This window comes from Aquarana catesbeiana, linkage group LG02, assembly GCF_042186555.1.
Source record: "Aquarana catesbeiana isolate 2022-GZ linkage group LG02, ASM4218655v1, whole genome shotgun sequence".
Lineage (NCBI taxonomy): Eukaryota > Metazoa > Chordata > Amphibia > Anura > Ranidae > Aquarana > Aquarana catesbeiana.
Window position 1 is genome coordinate 523,430,726 of NC_133325.1, and position 24,213 is coordinate 523,454,938.

General features: G+C 45.0%; 1 protein-coding gene across 3 annotated transcripts in view; it reads left to right on the forward strand.

Annotated features, from left to right (window-relative positions):
• Window positions 1-24,213, forward strand: part of LRRN2 (leucine rich repeat neuronal 2) — a 130,565-nt gene that overhangs the window by 86,713 nt on the left and 19,639 nt on the right. The gene's annotated exons all lie outside the window — the stretch shown is intronic.

The following is a 24,213-nucleotide window of genomic DNA, read 5'->3' on the forward strand; positions in this document are numbered from 1 at the left end:
GATTTGCACAGCAGTCTGTCTGTCTGATATCGCAGCAGTGTGAACCCAGCCTGAGGGAACATAGAAGAAATGAGGAGGCTCTAGCTAGGACTAAACTAACTAGCTCTATACAGGAGGGGTGGACAATGGAAGATACCAAAGTCCCAATAGTAAACAAGTTGTAGTTGCCAGAAACTGTCACTAGGTGTCAGAGTACTACAGAAAAATGATAACCTAATGCAGATCAATACAAGACATAAAAATACATGAAATTGGGGCAGAACACCTGTGCATTGTGACACTTTGTGTACTGTTAGTTAGCTGCAAGATGCTATAATCGAGAGATGTAACCCAGTATTGATGACACCACATCCGTAAAAAGCATAGCGGGGAGTTATGTCATCTCTCCTCGTGTCAGTCTTTTCGTTCCAGACCGAGAGGAGAGAGCATCAAACAGTGAGTTGCACAACACTACACTGACACCAGGTCACGTAGGCACACAATTCACCCCCGATCTCCCCCCAGTTAAACCCTTCACCACCTGTCACTGTGTCACCAAGTGCAGCGTTCAGATTTTTTTTTTATCGCTGTACTAGTGTCATTAGTGACACTAATCAGTGTTAGGGTAATTAGTATTAGGCCCAGATAGGTCTAGGGACCCCCCCTAACACCCCCAATAAAGGTTTAACCCCTTGATTACCCCCTGTCACCAGTGATCACAGTATAAATGTCACGGGTGACGCAGTTTAGCTAGATTTTTTTTTATAGCGAATATACCCAATAAAAGTTTAACCCCCTGATCACCCGGCGGGTGATCAAAGTTAGGCTTTAGCATCAGATAGGGTCTGTGTCGCCCTAGACATTGTCAGATCAGTGGCAGTACCCAAAACACCCACGCACGCACCATACGCCTCCCTTAGTAGTATAGTGTCAGAAGGGATCGATATCTGATCTGATCAGATCTATATTAGCGTCCCCAACAGTTTAGAGTTCCCAAAAATGCATTGTTAGCGGGATCAGCCCAGATACCTGCTAGCACCTGCGTTTAGCCCCTCCGCCTAGGCCACCCAAGTGTAGTATCAATCGATCACTGTCACTTACAAAACACAACACACATAACTGCAGCATTCACAGAGTCAGGCCTGATCCCTGCAAACGCTAACAGTTTTTTTGGTAGCGTTTGAATCAGTCGCTAACAGTCAGGAGCTTTTTTTACCTGTGAGTCACTACTATACCAGTAAATTTAGAGACCAAAATGTCAAATTGAAGGTACAGTAGTGAAGAGGCCTACACATTTCTGAGCATGATAGATAGTGAAGAGAAAGTCACTCATCTGTCAGGTTCAGGCTCAGAATACGAACCTGTAGACAGCAGCGGCACCCTGACAGCCCTGATAGCTCTGACGACGGAGTTGTGGTCCCTGCCAAGGTCAGGCATACCAGACCCCGATCTTCTTTTGCTGTCGTTGAGGTGCAATAATTGCAGGTCCCTTGTATGGAGCAGAGAGCCAGTACTAGCGCCGCTATTCCTTCTGGTGAACTGGCAAGCACCAGCGGCCTAGTACATCCTGGTCATACATCCAGCACTGCAGTAACACTTGGTGACGTGGCGAGTCCCATAAGTGCAGTTCAAGCTGGCGAGGTGGCAAGCACAAGTAGTGTTCCACTGCCACCAAGAAGAAGACAAAGATAGGCCAATAGTGCCCTTCCTGCTGCATTCGCCAATCCTAATTAGGAACCCACCACTTCTGCAGCACTCGTACTTCCCCCATTCACTGGCCAACCCGGAATTCAGGTGGAAACAGGTGGAAACACTTGATTTTTATTCACTGTTTTTCACCGAAGATCTCTATAGATCTATTGTGGACCAAACCAATTTATATGCTGGTCAATTAATCGCCGCTAATTCCCAGCTGACCCTTACCAGAGATTGGAGACCAATTACGGTCTCCGAATTTAAGACCTTCCTGGGCCTCTCTCTCCTCATGGGCATAACTAAAAAGAGTGAGTTGCGGTCATATTGGTCCACTGACCCAATTCACTATATGCCCGTGTTCTCTGCCTCCATGACCAGCACACAATACGAGCAGATTTGCGGTTAATGCATTTCAACGACAATGAACTCTGTCGCCCTCGGGGTGACCCTGAATTTGATCGGCTCGTAAATGACTTCAACCAACGTTTTGCAGCCTTGTTACTCCCCATCAAGTTGTCTGCGTTGATGAGTCCCTGATTAAGTTTTCTGGCCGCTTGTCATTCAAACAGTAACTTCCCAGCAAGCGTGCCAGATACGGGGTCAAGATGTATAAGCTCTGGGCCACAGGCTATACATATAGTTTTATGGTTTACGAGGGAAGAGATAGTTACGTAGAGCCGGAGAACTGCCCTGACTACATAGGGAGCGCTGGTAAGATTGTGTGGGACTTGGCGTCACCCTTATTCGGAAAGGGGTACCACTTGTATGTGAACAATTATTACACAAGCGTGCCACTTTTTAGTCATTTGTTTGATCATCAAATTGGCACATGTGGCACCGTGCGATCTAATCACCGGGACTTACCCCAGCGTTTTGTAGATTCCCATCTTAGGCTGGGGGAGAGAGCCTGCTTGAGATGTAATAACTTGCTTGCTGTGAAGTGGAGGGATAATAAGAATGTTTTCGTTCTGTCCTTTGCGCAAACACGACTGTCCAAATTCCTACGGCGACTGGTGTTGTGGAGAAACCCCTCTGTGTCCACGAATACAACCTTAATATGGGAGCGGTGGACCTCAACAACCAGTTGTTGGCACCGTACCTAATTGCCCGTAAGGCCAGACGCTGGTACAAAAAAAGAGTCTGTTTATTTATTTCAATTAGCTTTGCTGAATGCTCATGTGCTATACAGAGCTTCAGGACGGACTTGATCCTTCCTTAAATTCCAGGAAGAGATCATCAGAACCCTTCTGTTTCTAGACGGTGCTCTGCCCCAACTTCCCAATGCAAGTGCAATAAGCCGGCTGCATTAGAGACATTTTCCGCATGTCCTCTCTGGTACCCAAAGAAACCCTCAAAGAAGATGTGTCTGTAAAAAGCACGGATTTAGGCGTGACACTCTCTTTTATTGTCCCTCCTGTCCTGACCAACCTGGTCTTTGCATTGGTGACTGTTTCGAACGCTATCACACACTAGTTGAGTATTAGCGTAGGGTACAGCACCACACAGTCATAGGCAGGCACACGTACACAGGGTCTCCGGGTCTCGAAAGATGTGATGACCATCACATTTTGAGAGACCCTAATCTGCAACATTCAGTTTATAGTTTTTTTACAGTTTTTATAAAAGTGAAAAAAGTGGAAAAAAAAAAACACACAAAAACACAAAAAAACAAAAAAGCCAAAAATAGTTGTGGTTGTATTTTTCTTTTCTCTCTCTCTATTCTCCTCTCTCTTATGTTCACTCTCTACTGTCCGCTCCACTGTTCGCTCACTATTGTTCCATATCTATCTTTCTCTCTGTTTTATTTTTACTATGTTTTATTGTATTTGCTTTGCAGGTATTGTATGTTATACTGTAATACTGTAATGTTTGTTTTATTGTTAACCATCATTTGCTTATCAGGTAAGCCATTCAGCTGCAGCGCGGATTTATTTATCTTGACAGCAACAGCGTTTGCTCCCACGATACATAAAGCCGTGACTCCAGTGCTGTAGGAAGTGATTTCACCACCACAGTTAAAAAAAAAGAGCATATATGCCGAAGCATGGGGGCAGCAGGGGTGGAGGAGCGATTTGCTCCTAACTTTTGAGGTGGATGCCCACATGCTTTGACATATATATATTTTAGGCACAGATTGCGTTAAAAAATGTTTTATTTTTTACTATTTTTTTGTATTTGCTTTGCAGGTATGGTATGTCTTACTTTTATACTGTTATGTTACTTTGTTTTATTGTTAACCATCATTTGCTTAGCAGGTACGCCATTCATTTGCAGCGTGGATTTATTTATCTTGACAGCAGCAGCGTTTACTCCCACAATACATAAAGCCGTGACTCCAGCTCTGTAGGAGGTGATTTCACTGCCACAGTTAAAAAAAGAGCATATATGCCGAAGCATGGGGGCAGCAGGGTTGGAGGAGCGATTTGCTCCTAACTTTTGGGGTGGATGCCCCCATGCTTCGGCATATATTTTTTAGGCCATTCAGCTGCAGCACTGATTTATTTATCTTGACAGCAACATTGTTTGCTCCCACGATACATAAAGCCGTGACTTCAGCGCTGTAGGAGGTGGTTTCACCACCACAGTTAAAAGCAAAATGGTGCATGTATGCCCATCATTAGAAGTGGGTGGATAAAGGGAGGTATTCTAATGGTGGGCATACCCACTGATCAATCTCTTTTTTTCATTCAGCCTACAGGCTGCATGCAAAAAAGATTACAATATATGCCCAACAAGGACCAGCAACGTACTGGTATGTTGCTGGACTTTGAGTGGTTATACCAGAATGATGCCTGCGGGTTTAGGTATCATCTTGGTATCATTCTTTTCAGCCAGCGGTCGGCTTTCATGTAAAAGCAATCCTAGTGGCTAATTAGCCTCTAGACTGCTTTTACAAGCAGTGGGAGGGAATGTTCCCACCGTCTTCCATGGTTTTCTCTGGCTCTCCTGTCCCAACAGGGAACCTGAGAATGCAGCTTGTGGTTCCGCCAGCTGACCATAGAGCTGATCAGAGACAAGAATGGCTCCAATCATCTCTATGGCCTAAGAAACCAGAAGCTACCAGCATTTCATGATTTCGCCGGATGTAAAAAGCCCCATAGGAAATTGGGAAAGCATTTTATCACACCGATCTTGGTGTGGTCAGATGCTTTGAGGGCAGAGCAGAGATCTAATGTCTAATAGACCCCAATTTTTTTCAAAAAAGAGTACCTGTCACTACCTATTGCTACCATAGGGGATATTTACATTCCCTGAGATAACAATAAAAATGATAAAAAAAATGAAAGGAACAGTTTAAAAATAAAATAAAAAAGCAAAATAAATATTTAAAAAAAAAAAAGCATCCCTGCCCCCCCCCTGCTCTTGCGCAAAGGCAAACGCAAGCGTTGGTCTGGTGTCATATGTAAACAGCAATTGCACTCTGCATGTGAAGTATCACCGCGAAGGTCAGATTGAGGGCAGTAATTTTAGCAGTAGACCTCCTCTGTAAATCTAAAGTGGTAACCTGTAAAGGCTTTTAAAAATGTATGTAGTTTGTCGCACAATTTTAAAGCATGTTGTGTTTGGTATCCATGTACTCGGCCTAAGATTACCTTTTTTATTTCATCAAACATTTGGGCAATATAGTGTGTTTTAGTGCATTAAAATTTTAAAAAGTGTGTTTTTTCCAAAATAAATGCGTTTGAAAAATCGCTGCGCAAATACTGTGTGAAAAAAAAAGAAACACACACAAATGAATGAGCAATATATCATTTAGTGACAACTTTGTGCAAAAAAAAAAAGTTTGTTATTTTCCCGCAACTTGTGGCAAAATATAAAATATTCCATGGACTCAACATGCCTCTCAGCAAATAGCCTGGGGTGTCTACTTTCCAAAATGGGGTGATTTAGGGGGGTTTTATGCCATCTTGGTATTTTATGGCCTTCAAAACTGTGATAGGTAGTGAGGCGTGAAATCAAAAATTTACGCCCTTAGAAATCCTGAAGGCGTTGCTTGGTTCTTGGGGCCCCGTGCGCAGCTAGGCTCCCAGAAAGTAACACACATGTGGTATTCCCGTACTCAGGAGAAGCAGCAAAATGTATTTTGGGGTGCAATTTTTGTAAAAAAAAATTTTTTATGTCATTATATTCAATCACTTGGGACAAAAAAAAATATTAAATATTCAATTCAATGTTAAATATTCAATGGGCTCAACATGCCTCTCAGCAATTTCCTTGGGGTGTCTACTTTCCAAAATGGGGTCATTTAGGGGGGGGGGGTGTACTGCCCTGCCATTTTAGCACCTTAAGAAATGAGATAGGCAGTCATAAACTAAAAGCTGTATAAATTCCAGAAAATGTACCCTAGTTTGTAGATGCTATAACTTTTGCGCAAACCAATAAATATACGCTTATTGACATTTTTTTTTACCAAAGAAATGTGGCTGAATACATTTTGGCCTAAATGTATGACTAAAATTGGGTTTATTGGATTTTTCTTATAACAAAAAGTAGAAAATATCATTTTTTTCTAAATTTTCGGTCTTTTTCCATTTATATCGCAAAAAATAAAAATCGCAGAGGCAATCAACTACCATCAAAAGAAAGCTCTATTTGTGGGGAAAAAAAGACGCAAATTTTGTTTGGGTACAACATTCAATGACAGCGCGATTACCAGTTAAAGCAGCGCAGTGCCAAATTGTTAAAAAGTCCTCTGGTCTTTAGGCAGCCAAATGGTGTGGGGCTTAAGTGGTTAAAATTGTTTTACGTGGATGAGGGAGTTAGATGAAAGACATCTTCCTTATATCTGGCCAAACACAGGAGTCAATGTGTCATCACCAGTGAAAATCGCTATGTGTTTGGCCACAAAGCATGACTACTTTGTTTACCTGCTATTTTGTTTACCTGCTAGGTAGTGGCCACACCACTGGTAGCCTCTCTCTTGGCCGCACTGACCCACATCTGCCTTTCCTTTTCCACTTATCTGGATGTGCGCTGCCTCCTCTCTCTCTCTCATCTATCGTTGTGGATTACTATATTCCAAGGCTCTTATCTTGGCTTAATTTTTTTAAGTGAGTACTCAATCGTTGGGAAATAAATGTTATGATATTTTCTGTATATATAATTCTCACTAGAAATGTAATTTCTGCGATACATGTATATTGTATATGTGTTTAAAATTATGTAAGTTTGTATGTTAATTATATTACATCTCCCAGTACCATTAGGATCCCATGAGGAAGCACTTGGGGAAACATATACTGATTCCTACTGGTGATGGTACATTGACTCCTGTGTTTGGCCAGATATAAGTAAGATGTCTTTCACCCGACTCTCTCATCCACATAAGACATGAAGACTCACTTAGTGAGTAAAGCCTATCAGGCTAAAGTATAGGGAGTGACTTCACTGCCAGTTGTGCATTTTTTAATATTTCCCGACAACTACATATTAAACTGTGGTAAGCATAAAGGCTGAGGGACTCAAGTGGTGACATCATCCGTTAGGTAAAAAATTACGCACTCGTGCTCTGCATTTTCCTGACATTCAGCCTATCGCAAACTTTAATCGTGGGCCGCATCAGCATTATGGTTGCTCTCAAAGAGTCAGTTGTATGCTAGAGCTCTTCACCCTCCCCTTACATCAGACGTCAACCCACCAGTGGTGGCCCGTCAATATTGGGAGCACGGGCGCCCCCCCAAAGCTTGACGTGGTTGCAATCATCTAATTGCGGCTGAGAAGCTTTATTGGGCTGTTTTTAGAGTGTGTTCGGGGCGCAAGCGATGCACCCACAAAAACTTCCACTTTACGATTTCTCCTGAGGCTCCTGTGCTTGTTTGTCAATGGCGTGGGGTCCAGAGGAAGGTGCTTTGTGCGGAACAGCGGCGTCACTTCCAGTTTCCCACCACTCGCTGTGTGGACTGTGGTGGAATGGAAGCAGAGTAAGGCCTGAGCAGCGCCTCTCTGATTCTCGGCTGGACTGGACCTCTGGTAAGCTAAACAGAAGTTCCGCAGGCCTCAGACAACTAGTATCATTTACTGACAGTCGTCCCTCCGCTCCACACACACTTCCCCGCTTCACTCTCCACTCCACCTGAGTCAGTGGCAGTGCAGACTGGGCCCAGCGGGTGACTGATCTGTAGCTGGAGGGTACATGTACACACTGCGCAGAGATCACCTTCTTCCTTCCTGTATATAGACCTTCCTCCATCATCACTGACTGAAGATATACATCATCTGTCTTGTTACTGTATATATATATATATATATATATATATATATATATATATATATATAGCTGTATACAGGACAGATGATGTATATCTGCAGTCAGCAAGGATGGAGGAAGGTCTCTATATACAGGAAGGAAGGTGGGTGTATATGTAGCTGTATACATCCGCCTTCCTTCCTGTATATATTAATACCATCCACCCCCTCTATATTCAAATACTGTACACCCTCCATACTGTAAAGGCTGCATTTGATGGGCACAGTGAGGCTGAATTTGATGAGCACAGTGAGGCTGCATATGATGGGCATAGTAAGGCTGCATATGATGGGCACAGTGAGGCCACATTTGATGGGCACAGTGAGGCTGCATATGATGGGCACAGTGAGGTTGAAGTTGATTGGCACAGTGAGGCTGCACATGATGGGCATATGGGCATAGTAAAGCTGCATATGGTGGGCACAGTGAGGCTTCATATGATGGGCACAGTGAGGCTGCATATACATAGTTACATAGTAGGCGAGGTTAAGAAAAGACACAAGTCCATCAAGTCCAACCTATGTGTGTGATTTTATGTCAGTATTACATTGTATATCCCTGTATATTGTGGTCGTTCAGGTGCTTATCTAATAGTTTTTTTAAATTATCGATGCTCCCCGCTGAAATCACTACCTGTGGAAGGGAATTCCACATCCTTACTGACCTTACAGTAAAGAACCCTCTATGCAGTTTAAGGTTAAACCGCTTTTCTTCTAATTTTAGTGAATGCCTGCGTGTCTTATTCAATTCTCTTACGCAAAAAAGTTTTATCCCTATTGTGGGTTCACCAGTACGGTATTTGTACATTGAAATCATATCCCCTCTCAAGCATCTCTTCTCCAGAGATGTTCAGTGCTCGTAACCTTTCCTCATAACTAATGTCCTCCAGTCCCTTTATTAGTTTTGTTGCCCTTCTCTGGACTCTCTCAAGTTCCTGCACATCCTTCCAGAGGACTGGTGCCCAGAACTGGACAACATACTCCAGGTGCGGCCGGGCCAGAGTCTTGTAGAGTGAGACAATTATCGTTTTATCTCTAGAGTTAATCCCCTTTTTAATGCATGCCAATATCCTGTTTGCTTAGCTTGCAGCAGCTTGGTATTGCATGCCATTGCTGAGCCTGTCATCTACTAGGACCCTCAGGTCTTTTTCCATCTTAGATTCCCCCAGAGGTTCTCCCCCCAGTGAGTAGATTACATTCATATTTTTACCACCCAAATGCATTATTTTACACTTTTCCATATTAAACCTCATTTGACATGTAGTTGCCCACCCCATTAATTTGTTCAGATCTTCTTGCAAGGTATCCACATCCTGCGGAAAAGTTATTGCCCTGCTTAGCTTAGTATCGTCCGCAAATACAGAGATTGAACTCTTTATCCCATCCTCTGGGTCGTTTATGAATAAATTGAGTAGAATTGGTCCCAGGACAGAACCCTGGGGGACCCCACTTTCCACCCTGGACCATTCCGAGTACTCCCCATTTATCACTACCCTCTGAACTCGCTCCTGTAGCCAGTTTTCAATCCATGTACTCACCCTATGGTCCATACCAACAGACCTTACTTTGTACAGTAAACCTTTATTGGGTACTGTATCAAATGCTTTTGCAAATCCAGATACACCGCGTCTACGGGCCTTCCTTTATCTAGATGGCAGCTCACCTCCTCATAGAAGGTTAATATATTGGTTTGGCAAGAACGATTCTTCATGAATCCATGCTGATTACTGCTAATGATACCGTTGTCATTACTAAAATCTTTCATATAGTCCCTTATCATCCCCTCCAAGAGCTTGCATATAATTGATGTTAGGCTAACTGGTCTGTAATTCCCAGGGATGTATCTTGGCCCTTTTTTAAATATTGGTGATACATTGGCTTTTCTCCAATCAGCTGGTACCATTCCAGTCAGTAGACTGTTCGTAAAAATTAGGAACAATGGTCTGGCAATTACTTAACTGAGTTCCCTAAGGACCCTAGGGTGCAAGCCATCTGGCCCCAGTGACTTATTAATGTTAAGTTTTCAAGTCTATTTCTAATTCGGTCCTCTGTTAGCCATGAAGGTGCTTCCTGTGAAGTGTCATGAGAATGAACATTGCAGTTTTGGTTACTGAAACCCCCCGATTCCCTTGTGAAGACTGAGGAGAAGAATAAATTCAATACCTTTGCCATCTCTCCATCCTTAGTAACCAGATTCCCTTCATCATTCTTTATGGGATCAATATGATCTGACCTCCCTTTCTTACTATTTATGTACTTAAAGAATTGTGTTCTATCTTACCCACCCTGATTGCCCCCTTACATTTCTTGTTGCATTCTTTGGAAAGTTGGAATGCTGATCCCTCAGCCTTATATTTTTTAAAGGCCTTCTCCTTTGCTTTTATATGCATTTTTATATTGGAGTTAAGCCACCCAGGACATTTATTAGGTCTTTTTTTATTTCCCATTGGGATGCACTGGCTAATACCCTTATTTAATATGCTTTTAAAGCACACCATTTTCCTCCGTATTTATCCCAATTAGTATCTTCTAGCAAGGCTCGTAGTTTAGGGAAGTTGGCTGTTTTGAAATTCAGTGTCTTTGTATTCCCCTTATGTTTCCTATTAGTGTGATTTATACTGAAACTAATTGACCTGTGATCGCTGTTTCTTAAATTGCCACTTATTTCCACATCCGTGATCAGGTCTGTATTGTTGGTAATAAGTAGGTCTAGTAACGCTTTGTTTCTAGTTGGTGCGTTTACCATCTGACCCATGAAATTGTCCTGCAAGACATTTTGGAACTGGCGAGCTTTAGTTGAATATGCGGCTCCTTCCACCCAGTCTATGTCTATCTGGTTATGGGGCCTATAGCATACTCCCAGTATTACTTTCCCCTTAGTTTCATCCCTTTGCAGCTTTACCCATAAAGATTCCACCCCCTCCTTTGCTCCCTTAGTGATTTCATCTCTCACATTCACTTGTACATCATTTTTGATATACAGGCATACCCCTCCTCCTTTTTTACCCTCTCTATCCCTGCAATATAGGGAATACCCTTGAATGGTTGCCAGCCAATCATGAGAGCTGTTGAACCCAGTCTCTGAAATTCCCACAAAATCTAAATCCTCCTCATACAACAGTAGCTCTAGTTCTCCCATCTTGTCCGCCAGACTCCTGGCATTGGTGAACATACCACGTAGTTTAGACCGGTCGCATACTTTCTCCTTATTGGGTGTTCTGAGTTTGCAAATAGGACTTGTTACTATACTTAACTTGGGTTTAGGTGCTTCAGTCAACCTACCACTAATGCCCCCAATACTACCCTCTGAAATATGTTCCGCGCTTACTATCTCTACCTCTGGACCCTCCCCCCGTCGCCTAGTTTAAAATCCCCCCTAACTTATCGGCCATCTTCACTCCCAGCAGATCGCCACCCTCCCCATTTAGGTGCAGTCTGTCCCTTCTATAGAGCTGGTGACCGACTGAGAGATCGGCCCAGTTCTCCAGGAACCCAAACCCCTCCTTACTACACCAGCTCCTCAGCCACTTGTTTACTTCCCTAATCTTCCTCTGCCTTTCTGGTGTGGCTCGAGGTACCGGTAGTATTTCTGAGAATACTACCTTGGAGGTCCTTTTCCTCAATTTAGCTCCTAAGTCCCTACAATTGTTTTTTAGGATACTCCATCTTCCTCTGACTTTGTCATTGGTGCCAACATCCAGTAATCTGTCCACCAGATCCGTGATGTGCCGAACCCGAGCACCCGGCAGACAACATACAGTTCGGCGCTTAAGGTCTTTGTGACAGATTACCCTCTTTGTCCGTCTAAGAATTGAGTCCACTACCACCAGAATCTATCTTTCCTTTCCCTTGGCTTTACTCCCCCCTTCACTGGAGGAGTTATTCCCCTGGCAGCTAGGGGAGTCACTCAGCTCCAGCAGTGCTGGTCCATGACTAGTTTCACCAATTTATCGCAACGGGGAGTACTTATTGGGATGTTCCAGCCCAGGATCGGCCTCCCTGGCACTTTCCCCTCTACCTTTCCTGACTGTCACCCATCTACTCTGCTTTGGTTCCAGCCTCTTGCTGGCCCCTGCCGGCACCTGCTGGGTATGATCCCAACTCTCCTTTAGTATGGAGGGTCTTCTCAGTATTGACAGTTGCTTCCCTAGATTCAGAGCCTGGGCTTTCAGGGAAACAATGTGCTTACATTTTGCACAGCAGTATTCACCCTCGATCGAATGATCAAGGAACGCATACGTGCCGCAAATGTACACCAAGTCGCATCTCCACACCCGCAGGGCATCATACCTACTAATTTGATGGGGATTGAGGAGTATACCCTGTCCAAATTAACTAACAACTAGCTTCCTGACACAACAATACACAAGTACTCAACAATACAATACACAGGTACCCAACAAGACAATACACAGGCACTCACAGCCCACGTGCACTCACAGCCATGTGCATTCACAGCCCACGTGCACTCACAGTCCACGTGCACCCACAGTTCATATGATGGGCACAGTGAGGCTACATATGATGGGCACAGTGAGGCTACATATGATGGGCACAGTGAGGTTGAAATTGATTGGCACAGTGAAGCTTCATATGATGGGCACAGTAAGGCTGCATATGATGGGCACAGTGAGGTTGAAATTGATTGGCACAGTGAGGCTGCATATGATGGGCACAGTAAGGCTGCATATGTTGGGCACAGTGAGGCTGCATATGATGGGCACAGTAAGGCTGCATATGATGGACACAGTGAGGCTGCATATGATGGGCACAGTAAGGCTGCATATGATGGGCACAGTATCTAGCAGTAATGATACATAATCACCTGATAAATGTCTATTTACAGTTCTGCATTACTAATAGTTAAAATTGTGAGTTAGTTTGCACCCCTGCAAAAATTTTGAGCACCAGCCACCACTGCAACCTGCCATCAGTAGTCAAGAGTCCCCTATCCTCTCTTACATCACAATGCACCCCCCTTACCTTGTGCTGCTACTGGGAGGAAGCTAGGGGTGGAGCTGGAAAGCAGAAACTGCAAGGCCTGGAGTAGGACCAGAGGAGGGCTGGAGTCTGCTGAATGCTGAGACCAGGGGAGGCGGACATGACAGGGTGCTGCAGCTGCAAAGAGATGCGCAGGATCTGTAATGAGGAGTTCGGTCAGCAGCCTCTCCGCTGCTGAACGGAGAAGCACAGGATCTGGCGGAGGAGTTCTGTTCTCCTCCCTGCTGTTCCCGAAAGCTGAGACAAGGTGGGGGCAGAAACAAGGGGGTTGCCGCAGCTACAGGAGAGATGCGAGGGCCACATGAAATGGCCTGGAGGGCCAGATTTGGCCCATGGGCCTTGTGTTTGACACATGTGGCCTAGAAGAAACTCCATCCCGCTGCTGCTCCTGCTTCTGAAGCACCTCTTGTATTATCAGGTCTCAATCCATTGCTCACCTACAGTGACATGGTCACTTTTGGCTGCTTGTGATCATAAGCTGCTTGGGTTTATAAGTATGAAATGCCTTGCCATACTTTGAGCATAGTTGTTTTCCACTACATGGTGCAACATGTCTTTTCAAAGATGCACTGTGGACACTCCCACTGCAACAGGTGATCTCAGCCCATACACCCCCCCTACTGCTTCTAGGGGGGATTTTTTGGTATACCCAGAAAGTACCAGAACTTTATCTTTATCCTTGCCCTATTATTATTTTTCTATCTAGAATGTATGTGACATCTGATGTACACGCCAGTCGGTTCTCACCAGGCATGTACTGGCCATTGGGACTACCGGGAGTTTCCCAGTGGGCCGATGGCTCAGTGGGCCGGTTTTCAGTGACAGTGATCGCTACTTCCCTCCGGTCCTCTGTCCCCCCCCCCCCCACAGCGCTCACCTCCTCTTCCTGGCTAGTTATGCAGCGCGCCTGAAAACTGACATGATGCTCAGTCGACATTGAGAAGCTCATCATACGATCCGGAAGGAGGGCGGCCACACACAGCTGTAACATAACCTTCTTCGGCACTCGTTCTCCTGCTCTTTCCTTCCCCTTTTCTCCATCCGGTCTGCTGCCACGGAGAATCTAGATGGAGAATGGGAGAAGGAAAGGGCAGGAGAACGAGTGCGGAGGAAGGTTATGTTACAGCTGTGTGTGGCCGCCCTCCTTACGGATCGTATGATGAGCTTCTCAGTGTCGACTCCTGAGCATCATGTCTGTATTCAGCTGCCCTGCATAACTAGCCAGGGAGAGAAGGTGAGCGCTCTGGGGGGGGGGAGCATATGGGGGACCAGAGCAGCATGAGGGGAGATGATCATATGGGGGACCAGAGCAGCATGGGGGGGAGATGAGCATATGGAGGACCAGAGCAGCATGCGGGGGAGGAAAGGAGCATATGGGGGACCAGAGCAGCATGGGGGGGAGAGGAGCATATGGGGGGGCCAGAGCAGCATGGGGGGAGAGGAGTATATGGGGGACCAGAGCAGCATGAGGGGGGAGAATGCAGGGGCCAGCGGAACACATGGGGGGGACCAGCGGAGCACGCGGGGACAAGAGCAGCATGGGGGGAATAGTGGAGCACGCGGGGGACCAGAGGAGCACGCAGAGCACATGGGGGACCAGAGCACCATGGGGGGGGGGGGCCAGAGGAGCACATGGGGGACCAGAGGAGCACATGGGGGACCAGAGCAGCATTCGGGGGACCAGAGGAGCATGTGGGGGACCAGAGCAGCATGGGGGGGAACAGAGGAGCATGCGGGGGACCAAAGCAGCATGGGGGGAACAGAGGAGCATGCGGGGGAACAGAGGAGCATGGGGGGGACCAGAAGGAGCATGGCAGAGGGGACAGACAGCTATGGCCTGGGAGTTTTTCACTTTCCTGCCTAATCTTGTCCCATTGGGGGGCGCCAAACTGATTCTTTGCCCCGGGTGAAATAGTGTCTAGTTTACCCACTGGTACTGCCTATAAGAGAAATAATGTAGAATGGCTAATGGCTAGTGGGGGGGCTTGGGTGGCAGGCCAGGGGGCGGGTTTGTCCGGCCGGCATCGAAGAGACCTGTCAAAGTGGGCCAATCTGGGTGAAGTGCAGGGCCAACTTTTTGTCCCAGTCCAGCCCTGGTTCTCACACCAGTGAGGGGGTGCCAGCAATCTATGGTGTGTCGTCACTTGGTCTCCCCTTAGTTTGAGTGCGCCTGATATATATACACCTGAGGTATCATTATTTTTACTTTTTTACTTTTGTTATCTGATGCTGTATGTTTTTTTTCTCCTCTTCCCCTTTATACCATGGGATAGGGCATGTTTTCCTTTTGTTGTACTAATTTATGTATGTGAATTGAGTATATACTTACTGTATGTTGTTTATATTTACTAGATTTGTACAGTCAGATATGGAGATTTAAGCCCTGAGGAAGCGGTGCATACCGCAAAAAATGTAGGCAAGCTCCATGCTACGTCTGAAGTTTTCTCTGTGTATGGATTTTATATCTGTGGGCTCTATATTGCCCATGGTTGTATCTTTTATTCTATATGTTTTGGTTTAAATAAACAATATATTATTTTCTATCTCAGTGTATTTGAGACCACCGTTATGTGCCCTATGAATATTCTTGCATTTTTCCTTTCCTCTATATACCAGGTTGGTGCTTTCTGGATATTGGGTTGTTTTAACAATCTAATCTAGGCCTCTCTCTATACCACACTATGTGCATCTTTTCTACCAGCACTTGTAACCTAGATCCTGGGACCCCTATAGGATTGTCCTCACTGGAGTCTTCTTCAGCTTTGTTGGGTAAAGCAGAGACCTCCACCGTATCCACAAGGCCCCTTATTTCTACTTTAGTTTTTTGTTGGTTTGTGCTCAATAGGATCAATTGTGCTTAAAATGGTTTTAAACCCTTACATATACTCTCAGGTAATACATGGAGATGAAACAAATCCTCCGACATACGTTGTACCTGTTTATCTACTGTCTTCTTTTCTCCCCGTCACTTTTTTCTCTTGGTGTCAGGAAAACTTGCCAGAAGTGACTCATGCTGATAGCAGAGAAACAAAGCAGCAGACAGCAATTCCAACATGACTGCGCACCAGTGCACAAACAAGGTCCATAAAGACATAGATGAGCTACTTTGGGGTGGAGGAACTTGACTGAATGAATGAAATACTGGAGATAGTTGAAGCAGGTGACAGGACTAGTGTCTTTGGTATTAGTTACGTATGCTGGTGCTTACTGTTTTTTTTCAGAGTGACCCTCTCGTAAGCATCAACTGACTCTGGACCTGCATGCAGGTCACGTACAGGCTGTGATGAGTATGCACATCCGTGGGCATTCTTGCTCACAAACTCGCGACTGGCTAAAGTTCATGCAGGATTATGCACACGTGCTTGTACATTTTCTAAGCGAGCTGGTTAATAGACATTCCCTGATAGTCAGGCCCAGGTACTCTCATTGTTTCTTCTGAAGCTTGAGGATCCAATCGCAGCTTTCCATTGAACACTGGCTGACAGGGATAAGGAAAACTGATCCTTTAGTAGGGGATCATCCAAGTAATCCACAATGTGTATGCCCTAGGAAAGGAGCAAAGCTAGGACCAAGGTAAACAGCTTCATCAACACCCATGGGGGTTGTGTGTGGACAGGCCAAAGGGAAGAGTGACAAAAATAGTGCAGCCCTATAGATGATACCAATACCGTATACCAAATCACAAACATAGATAAAAATTATACAGTATAGTGATGGAATGTGTAATTGTCTCAAAAAAACTGGTTTATGTAACTGTCCACACATTTATTATCTAAAACATCTAAAACTAAAATACTTTAGTATGGTCAAACTCATTTATATCCTCAACAAGGGCCAACCATCCTTCAGGCACATGTTAGAATGATACCTCAAGTTCTTCCCATATATCAAAGAAAAAGGAGTACAGAGCAGCACATAATGTAAAACCATGCAAATATAAAATATAAATGGCAATTGAATTGCACTAGCACATTCTTGTGCACCCACAATGTGCACACAAACAATCACATTAGTTCTAAATTTCGTTCCCTTATTAGACCCAGACAGCCACTATGACCACCCAGGTTTGTTGGTTTCCGTTCAGCCACTACTTCCAGCCTAGCTCCCAATTGTCCCTGATTTTGAGGGACTGTCCTTGATTTGGAAAAAAGTCCCTCTGTCCCTCTTTCCTCCTCATTTGTCCCTCATTTTGGTCTGATCTATATAGTTGTATATTAAATGCACTTTTTATCTTTCAAAAAGTGTTTCCCAATGCTAAACCTTTCATCCAATTTCTAAATTGCCGCATTTGTAGACTTGCAAAGCCAGTACAAAGAAATAGTAGTGGTAAAAAAAAAACACACCTGTGGGTTTAACTAATCATTTTTTCTGTATAATTCTCCTTAAAGAGGGCGTGGCAGGGGGTGTGTCCTATGCCTAATTACTTTTGCTAATGAGTGTCCCTCATTCCCATCTCAACAAGTTGGGAGGTATGCTTCCAGGTATGTGTACTGTATTTTTCAGCGTATAAGACAACCTTTTACACTTAAAAAGAAGGGCCAAAAAGCGAGGGTTGTCTTATATGCCGGGTACAAAATGCCGCCCGCTGGATGTCAGCCTGCCAGATGGTGGATGTGTGGTAATACTGTATGTAGCTTCAGCTACATACAGTATACACCACTGAGCCAATCCCGGCGAGCAATGTATTCTATTAATGAATACAGAGCCTGTTTGGATTGGAGTTTGCAACCTCTGCCAATCCGAGCAGGCTACATAAAGTAGCCTGCTTGGATTGACTTTGAGAGTCAGAGAGGAGCGGACTGATGATGTTACAGCCTCTGCCAATCCGAGCAGGCTTTGTATTCATTAATAGAATACATCACTTGCTGTGATTGGCTTAGCGCGGTATGGCTCCAGCAAGAAGAAGGAAATATGAAGCTTCGGAAGGGGGGTCGTCTTATATGGCAAGTATAGGCAAAAACTGGGAAATAAAGGAAAATTAGGGGGGTCGTCTTATGCGCCGGTCATCTTAAATGTGGGCAAATACGGTATGTGTGTCACTAGGCTCTGTTTTATGTGTTACATCACCATGAACTTCATGCCATTCACTCAGTTGTGTAGGGCCCTGGGTACAAGTTTTATTTGTTGGTGAAAGGTCATGAGCTTAGTCTAGACAATAAGGGTTTGTCAAACAGCTATGGAAGCAACCACATAACATCAAACATTGTGATAGAAAAATCCTCACACTGCATTGTCACTGATACGCAACAATGGCACTCTCAGCCTCACCTTGCACAAAGATTTTCCAGCTCGCAAGACCATAATCTTAGTGCCAGCTGACAGAGCGATAGTCGCAGGGTTTTGTTAACTCTTTACTCTGCCATCAGAAATTTTTATCCTAAAATATCAAACATTCACAATATTAGTGATAACAATTATGACTTTAAATAAATATATGTAATACACACTGTCACCACAGACAGGTATACCAAGATATTAACCATATGGTGGCACTCTTCAAGGAGAAAGGGATTCTTAAAGTTCTGTGTTAGTGCATTAGAGATAATATTAACACTTTTCAAAATATTGTTTAACCAGTTGCCAACCAGCCCATAGCCAAATGACGGCTGCAGGGCGGTTGGATAACTCTGGGATCACGTCATATGACTTCTACCGACTCACCGCTACGATCGAAGCCAGGATCATTTTTTTTAATTTTTATTTCAGGCTTCCCAGTCCAGAGGTTAGATGTGAGGTCTTATTGGCCCCATATCTCACTGTAAAGAGGACCTGTCATGCCATATTCCTATTACAAGGGATGTTTACATTCCTTGTAATAGGAATAAAAGTGATCAAAAAATTATTTTTTTGGAAAAAAAGCATCAAACTAAAAATAAATAAAGTAAAATGAACAATAAAATCCCCCCCCCCCCCCGTGTCCCCGTGTGCGCGCATGCAGACGTAAGTCCCGCCCACATATGAAAATGGTGTTCAAACCACACATGTGAGGTATCGCTGTGATCGGTAGAGCAAGAGCAATAATTTTGGCCTGAGACCTCCTCTGTAACTCAAAGTTTGGCGCCATTCCACAAGGGGGTGCAATTTTGAAGGGTGACATGTTAGGTATCTATTTACTCGGCATAACTTTATCTTTCACATTATGCAAACATATTGGGCTAACTTTACTGTTTTGGGTTTTTCTTTAAAGCACAAAACAGTTTTAAAAAAAAAAAAAACGCGTTCGAAAAATTGCTGCGCAAATACCGTGCGAGATAAAAAGTTGCAAAGACCGCCATTGTATTCTCTAGGGTATTTGCTAAAAAATCATATATAATGTTTTGGGTTTCTATGTAATTTTCTAGCAAATAAATTATGATTTTTACATGTAGGAGAGAAATGTCAGAATTGTCCTGGGTGCTCCAGAACGCCTGGAGGTGCTCCCTGCATGTTGGGCCTCTGTATGTGGCCACGCTGTGTAAAAGTCTCACACATGTGGTATCGCCATACTCGGTAGTAATAGCAGAATGTGTTTTGGGGTGTAATTTGTGGTATGCATATGCTGTGTGTGAGAAATAACCTGCTAATATGACAATTTTGTGAAAAAAAAAAAGCAAAAAAAAAAATCTTGATTTTCAAAGAATTGTGGGAAAAAATGACAACTTCAAAAAACTCATCATGCATCTTTCTAAATACCTTGGAATGCGTTCTTTCCAAAAAGGGGTCATTTGGGGGGTATTTGTACTTTTCTGGCATGTTAGGGTCTCAAGAAATGAGATAGGCCGTCAGTACTTCAGGTGTGATCAATTTTCAGATATTGGCACCATAGCTTGTGGACTCTATAACTTTCACAAAGACCAAATAATATACACCAATTTGGGTTATTTTTACCAAAGATATGTAGCGGTATACATTTTGGCCAAAATATATGAAAAAAAAATGACTAAATTGCAAAATTTTATGACAGAAACAAAGAAAAATGCATTTTTTTACAGAATTTTTGGTCTTTTTTCTTTTATAGCGCAAAAAATAAAGAACCCAGCAGTGATTAAATACCACCAAAAGAAAGCTCTATTTGTGTGAAAAAAAGGACAAAAATTTCATTTGGGTACGGTGTTGCATGACTGAGTAATTGTCATTCAAAGTGTGAGAGCAGCGAAAGCTGAAAATTGGTCTGGTTATTAAGGGGGTTTAAGTGCCCAGTGGTCAAGTGGTTAATAATAGAAAAGGTAAAACAGTGCAAACAAAATATTTTCATACAAAGGGTACTATAAATGATCAAAGAAACAATAATGCAACAGAGAAATAACAATCCAGAGACACATATACCAGCAATACAGTCATAGCTCTTCAAGAATTCTGCAAACAGCTCTCCAAACTTAAAACAGTGATGGCAACACCCTTCAATGGCCCATCTCTACCTACCCTCTCCTCTGAGCCCTTGACCTTTTGGCACAAATCTTTGGCCTTGAGGTAAAACAAATAAAATCCAAAGCTACCAACATCTCCTTCTCCACACAGGATCCGTTTTCTCTACAAAAAAATAGATGATAATAAATTACCGACCTAATAGTTTCAAGTCCTTTTCTGGCTCCCCCCCCCTCCATTCTGCAGGACTAATACCAGTGCTCTACTCCACAATAATTCCCAAACCTACATCTCATGCCCCTATTTACACCATAGCCTCTGTGGCTCCTCCTGCAGCTTCCAGATCAGTTGACTCTGCTTCTCAGCCTTGGGGAACTGTAACCAGACCCTGCCTGGTTAAAGAAGCAGGCCTGGCCTGTTATGTTGCTTTGGGCAGTGGATCCTGCATGGACGCTTACCTTGGCATGTAGTGCATCAGCCACAATATGTGTAGGGCCACAACCTTTAAATCTGCCCTGAGGTGCTGGTGCTCCTTTGCCGGCCATTTAAAACTTGGTGCCATGTTTTGCCTACATGCTGGCCCAAGTTTGCTGTATCTGTGCAGCCCCACTAAGCATGTGCACGTAATTTTCCATCTCTGGGCACCTTTTCTTGATCAGCACTAGCAACTGCACGGCTGCTTCTACAGTACATCGTTCTCTGGACACCTACCTGGTTGCAGGAGCTTATAGTGCCTGACACAGAAGGCTTAATTCTTTCTACCTCCACAGCAGTGAAGTTCATGAGTACCTACTTTGGGGACATTGCATATGGCAGATCACAAGCCCAGGGCTGAGGTCTGATTACCTCACCAGCTCAGGCTCAGCACATAGATTTCCCTCACCCACAAGACCCTAGTACCCTCTCTGCCAATAGTTTGCTCAGTCCTTGACTTCCCCTAGACTGTCTGCTGGCTCTTCGGCTGCTCAACCGCCTTCCTTGGTATACATGCGTTGTCTGAGATTGCTACAATGTACAGTAAATGCAATTGTGCTTGTTTAATAAATAGCATGTAAACAGAGAGCATTAGCTCTTCCTTTTTTTGTGTGTTTGTTTATATGCTACTATCGAGCTATACTATAGTATACTGTATATACTATATATAGTATACTGTATATAAGTCACCTGCTGCTACACTAAACCACTCTCCAGCCCCAGATCAAAAACAAATAGGCCTATCTCACAGCTAGGCCTGCCTAAATTTACCTGCACTGGCTGTAATTAAAAAAAAACACACTACTCTAGAAACCTACCTACCTGAGGTAGAGGGTGCTACACTCATCCCCCACCAGAATATAGCTGGTCCCCAGCTGAAGAAAATTGAAAAATGGCTCCTGGGCCCAGGAGCAAGGGCATCCCATAAATTAAGTTGGATGGGGGAAGGGAAACAACTTGAATGGGGAACTGTACAAATAAATTACGTACAAAAATATACCAACCAACTATCCCAACTTTTGAACTTCAGAATGAGGGACAAATGAGGGAGTAAGTGAGCTGTGGCGGGCGTAATGGCAAAATGTGGGCGTGGCCAATGTCTTAATGGTGGGAGGGGCTTACGGGGGTAGTTAAACAAAACCCAGCCCCCCCCAGCTCTCTCACCAATTCCCACCTCCTCTCTTTGTAATACCCCCCAGCTTTCTCACCAACTCCCCCCTCCTCTTTTACTAACTCTCCCCAGCTCTCTCACGATATATATATATATATATATATATATATATATATGTATATATATATTTTTTTTTTTTTCAAAAATAGAATGCACTCCAATGACCCTTACACTGACCTACCCGATTCCTACAATGACCACTACACTGACCTACAAGATTCCTACAATGACCACTACACTGACCTACCAGATTCCTACAATGACCACTACACTGACCTACCTGATTCCTACAATGACCACTACACTGACCTACCTGATTCCTATACTGACCACTACACTAACCTACCTTATTCCTATACTGACCACTACACTGACCTACTTGATTCCTACAATGACCTACCTGATTCCCATACTGACCATTACACTGCCCTACCTGTCCACTATACTGACCATTACACTGCCCTACCTGTCCACTATACTGACCATTACACTGCCCTACCTGTCCACTATACTGACCATTACACTGCCCTACCTGTCCACTATACTGACCATTACACTGCCCTACCTGTCCACTATACTGACCAACCTGATCTCTACACTGACCATTACACTGACCTACCTGATTCCTACCCATCCATGGGGGGGTATGTCACATCCTCAGCTCTGAGGGGCTCATGCTGAGACTTGCAGTCTTTTACTTTTGGGAGAGTCACATCCCCCAAAAATTAAGGACTACAAGTTGCTACATGAACTCCTCAGCTCTAAGAATGTAACTCCCTCCAAAATTGAAGGACTACAAGTCCCAGCATGAACCCGTGAAATCTAAGGGTGTATCTCCCTTAGATCTCACGGGTTCATGCTGGGACCCGTAGTCCATCATTAGGAGGATGGGATCAGTTGCAGTGGTTGGGCTGGATGAGTGGCAGTGCTGGGGGGAAGGGTTCAGAGGCAAAGCTTTGGGGGAATCACTAACTCTCACTTGCTGTCACCTGTTACTTAGTGGTTGGTGCCCCCTGCATGCATGCAAGAGAGGCAAGAGAGGAGAGGAGTGGGAGAGGGGTGTGAGAATGGGGTGGAAGAGGAGGTGTGAGAGAGACGGGGGAGAGCAAGAGGGGGGAGGGTGGGAGAAAGAGAGGGGTTGGTGAGAGAGGGGGGTGGGTGAGAGAGGGAGGGGTGGGTGAGAGAGGGAGGGAGGGGTTGGGTGAGAGAGAGGGGGTGGGTGAGAGAAAGAGAGGGGGATGGGTGAGTGAAAGAGAGGGGGTTCGTGAGAGAGAGGGGGTTCGATGAGAGAGAGAGGGGGTTTGGTGAGAGATAGGGGGGGTGAATGAGAGATAGGGGGTGGGTGAAAGAGAGGGGGGTGGGTGAGAGAGAGAGGGTGGGTGAGAGATAAGGGGTGGGTGAGAGATAGGGGTTGGGTGAGAGGGAGGTGGGTGAGAGATAGGGGGTTCAGTGAGAGATAGGGGTTCAGTGAGAGATAGGGGGGTGGTGAGAGGGAGGTGGGTGAGAGAGAGAGAGGGGGTTCGGTGAGAGAGAGGGAGTTCGGTGAGAGAGAGGGGTGGGTGAGAGAGAGAGGGGTGGGTGAGAGATAGGGGGTGGGTGAGAGATAGGGGTGGGTGAGAGATAGGGGGTGGGTGAGAGATAGGGGTGGGTGAGAGATAGGTGTGGGTGAGAGAGAGGTGGGTGAGTGAGAGGTGGGTGAGAGAGAGAGAGGGGTGGGTGAGAGAGAGGGGGTTCGGTGAGAGTGAGGGAGTTCGGTGAGAGAGAGAGGGGTGGGTGAGAGAGAGAGGGGTGGGTGAGAAATAGGGGGTGGGTGAGAGATAGGGGGTGGGTGAGAAAGAGCAAGGGGGTTCGGTGAGAGATAGGGGGTTCGGTGAGAGGGGTGGGTGAGAGAGAGGGGGCGGTGAGAGAGACGGGGGAGAGAAAGAGGGGGGAGGGTGGGAGAAAGAGAGGGGTTGGTGAGAGAGGGGGGTGGGTGAGAGAGGGAGGGAGGGGTTGGGTGAGAGAGAGGGGGTGGGTGAGAGAAAGAGAGGGAGATGGGTGAGTGAAAGAGAGGGGTTTGGTGAGAGATAGGGGGGTGAACGAGAGATAGGGGGTGGGTGAAAGAGAGGGGGGTGGGTGAGAGAGAGAGGGTGGGTGAGAGATAAGGGGTGGGTGAGACATAGGGGTTGGGTGAGAGGGAGGTGGGTGAGAGATAGGGGGTTCAGTGAGAGATAGGGGTTCAGTGAGAGATAGGGGGGTGGTGAGAGGGAGGTGGGTGAGAGAGAGAGAGGGGGTTCGGTGAGAGAGAGGGAGTTCGGTGAGAG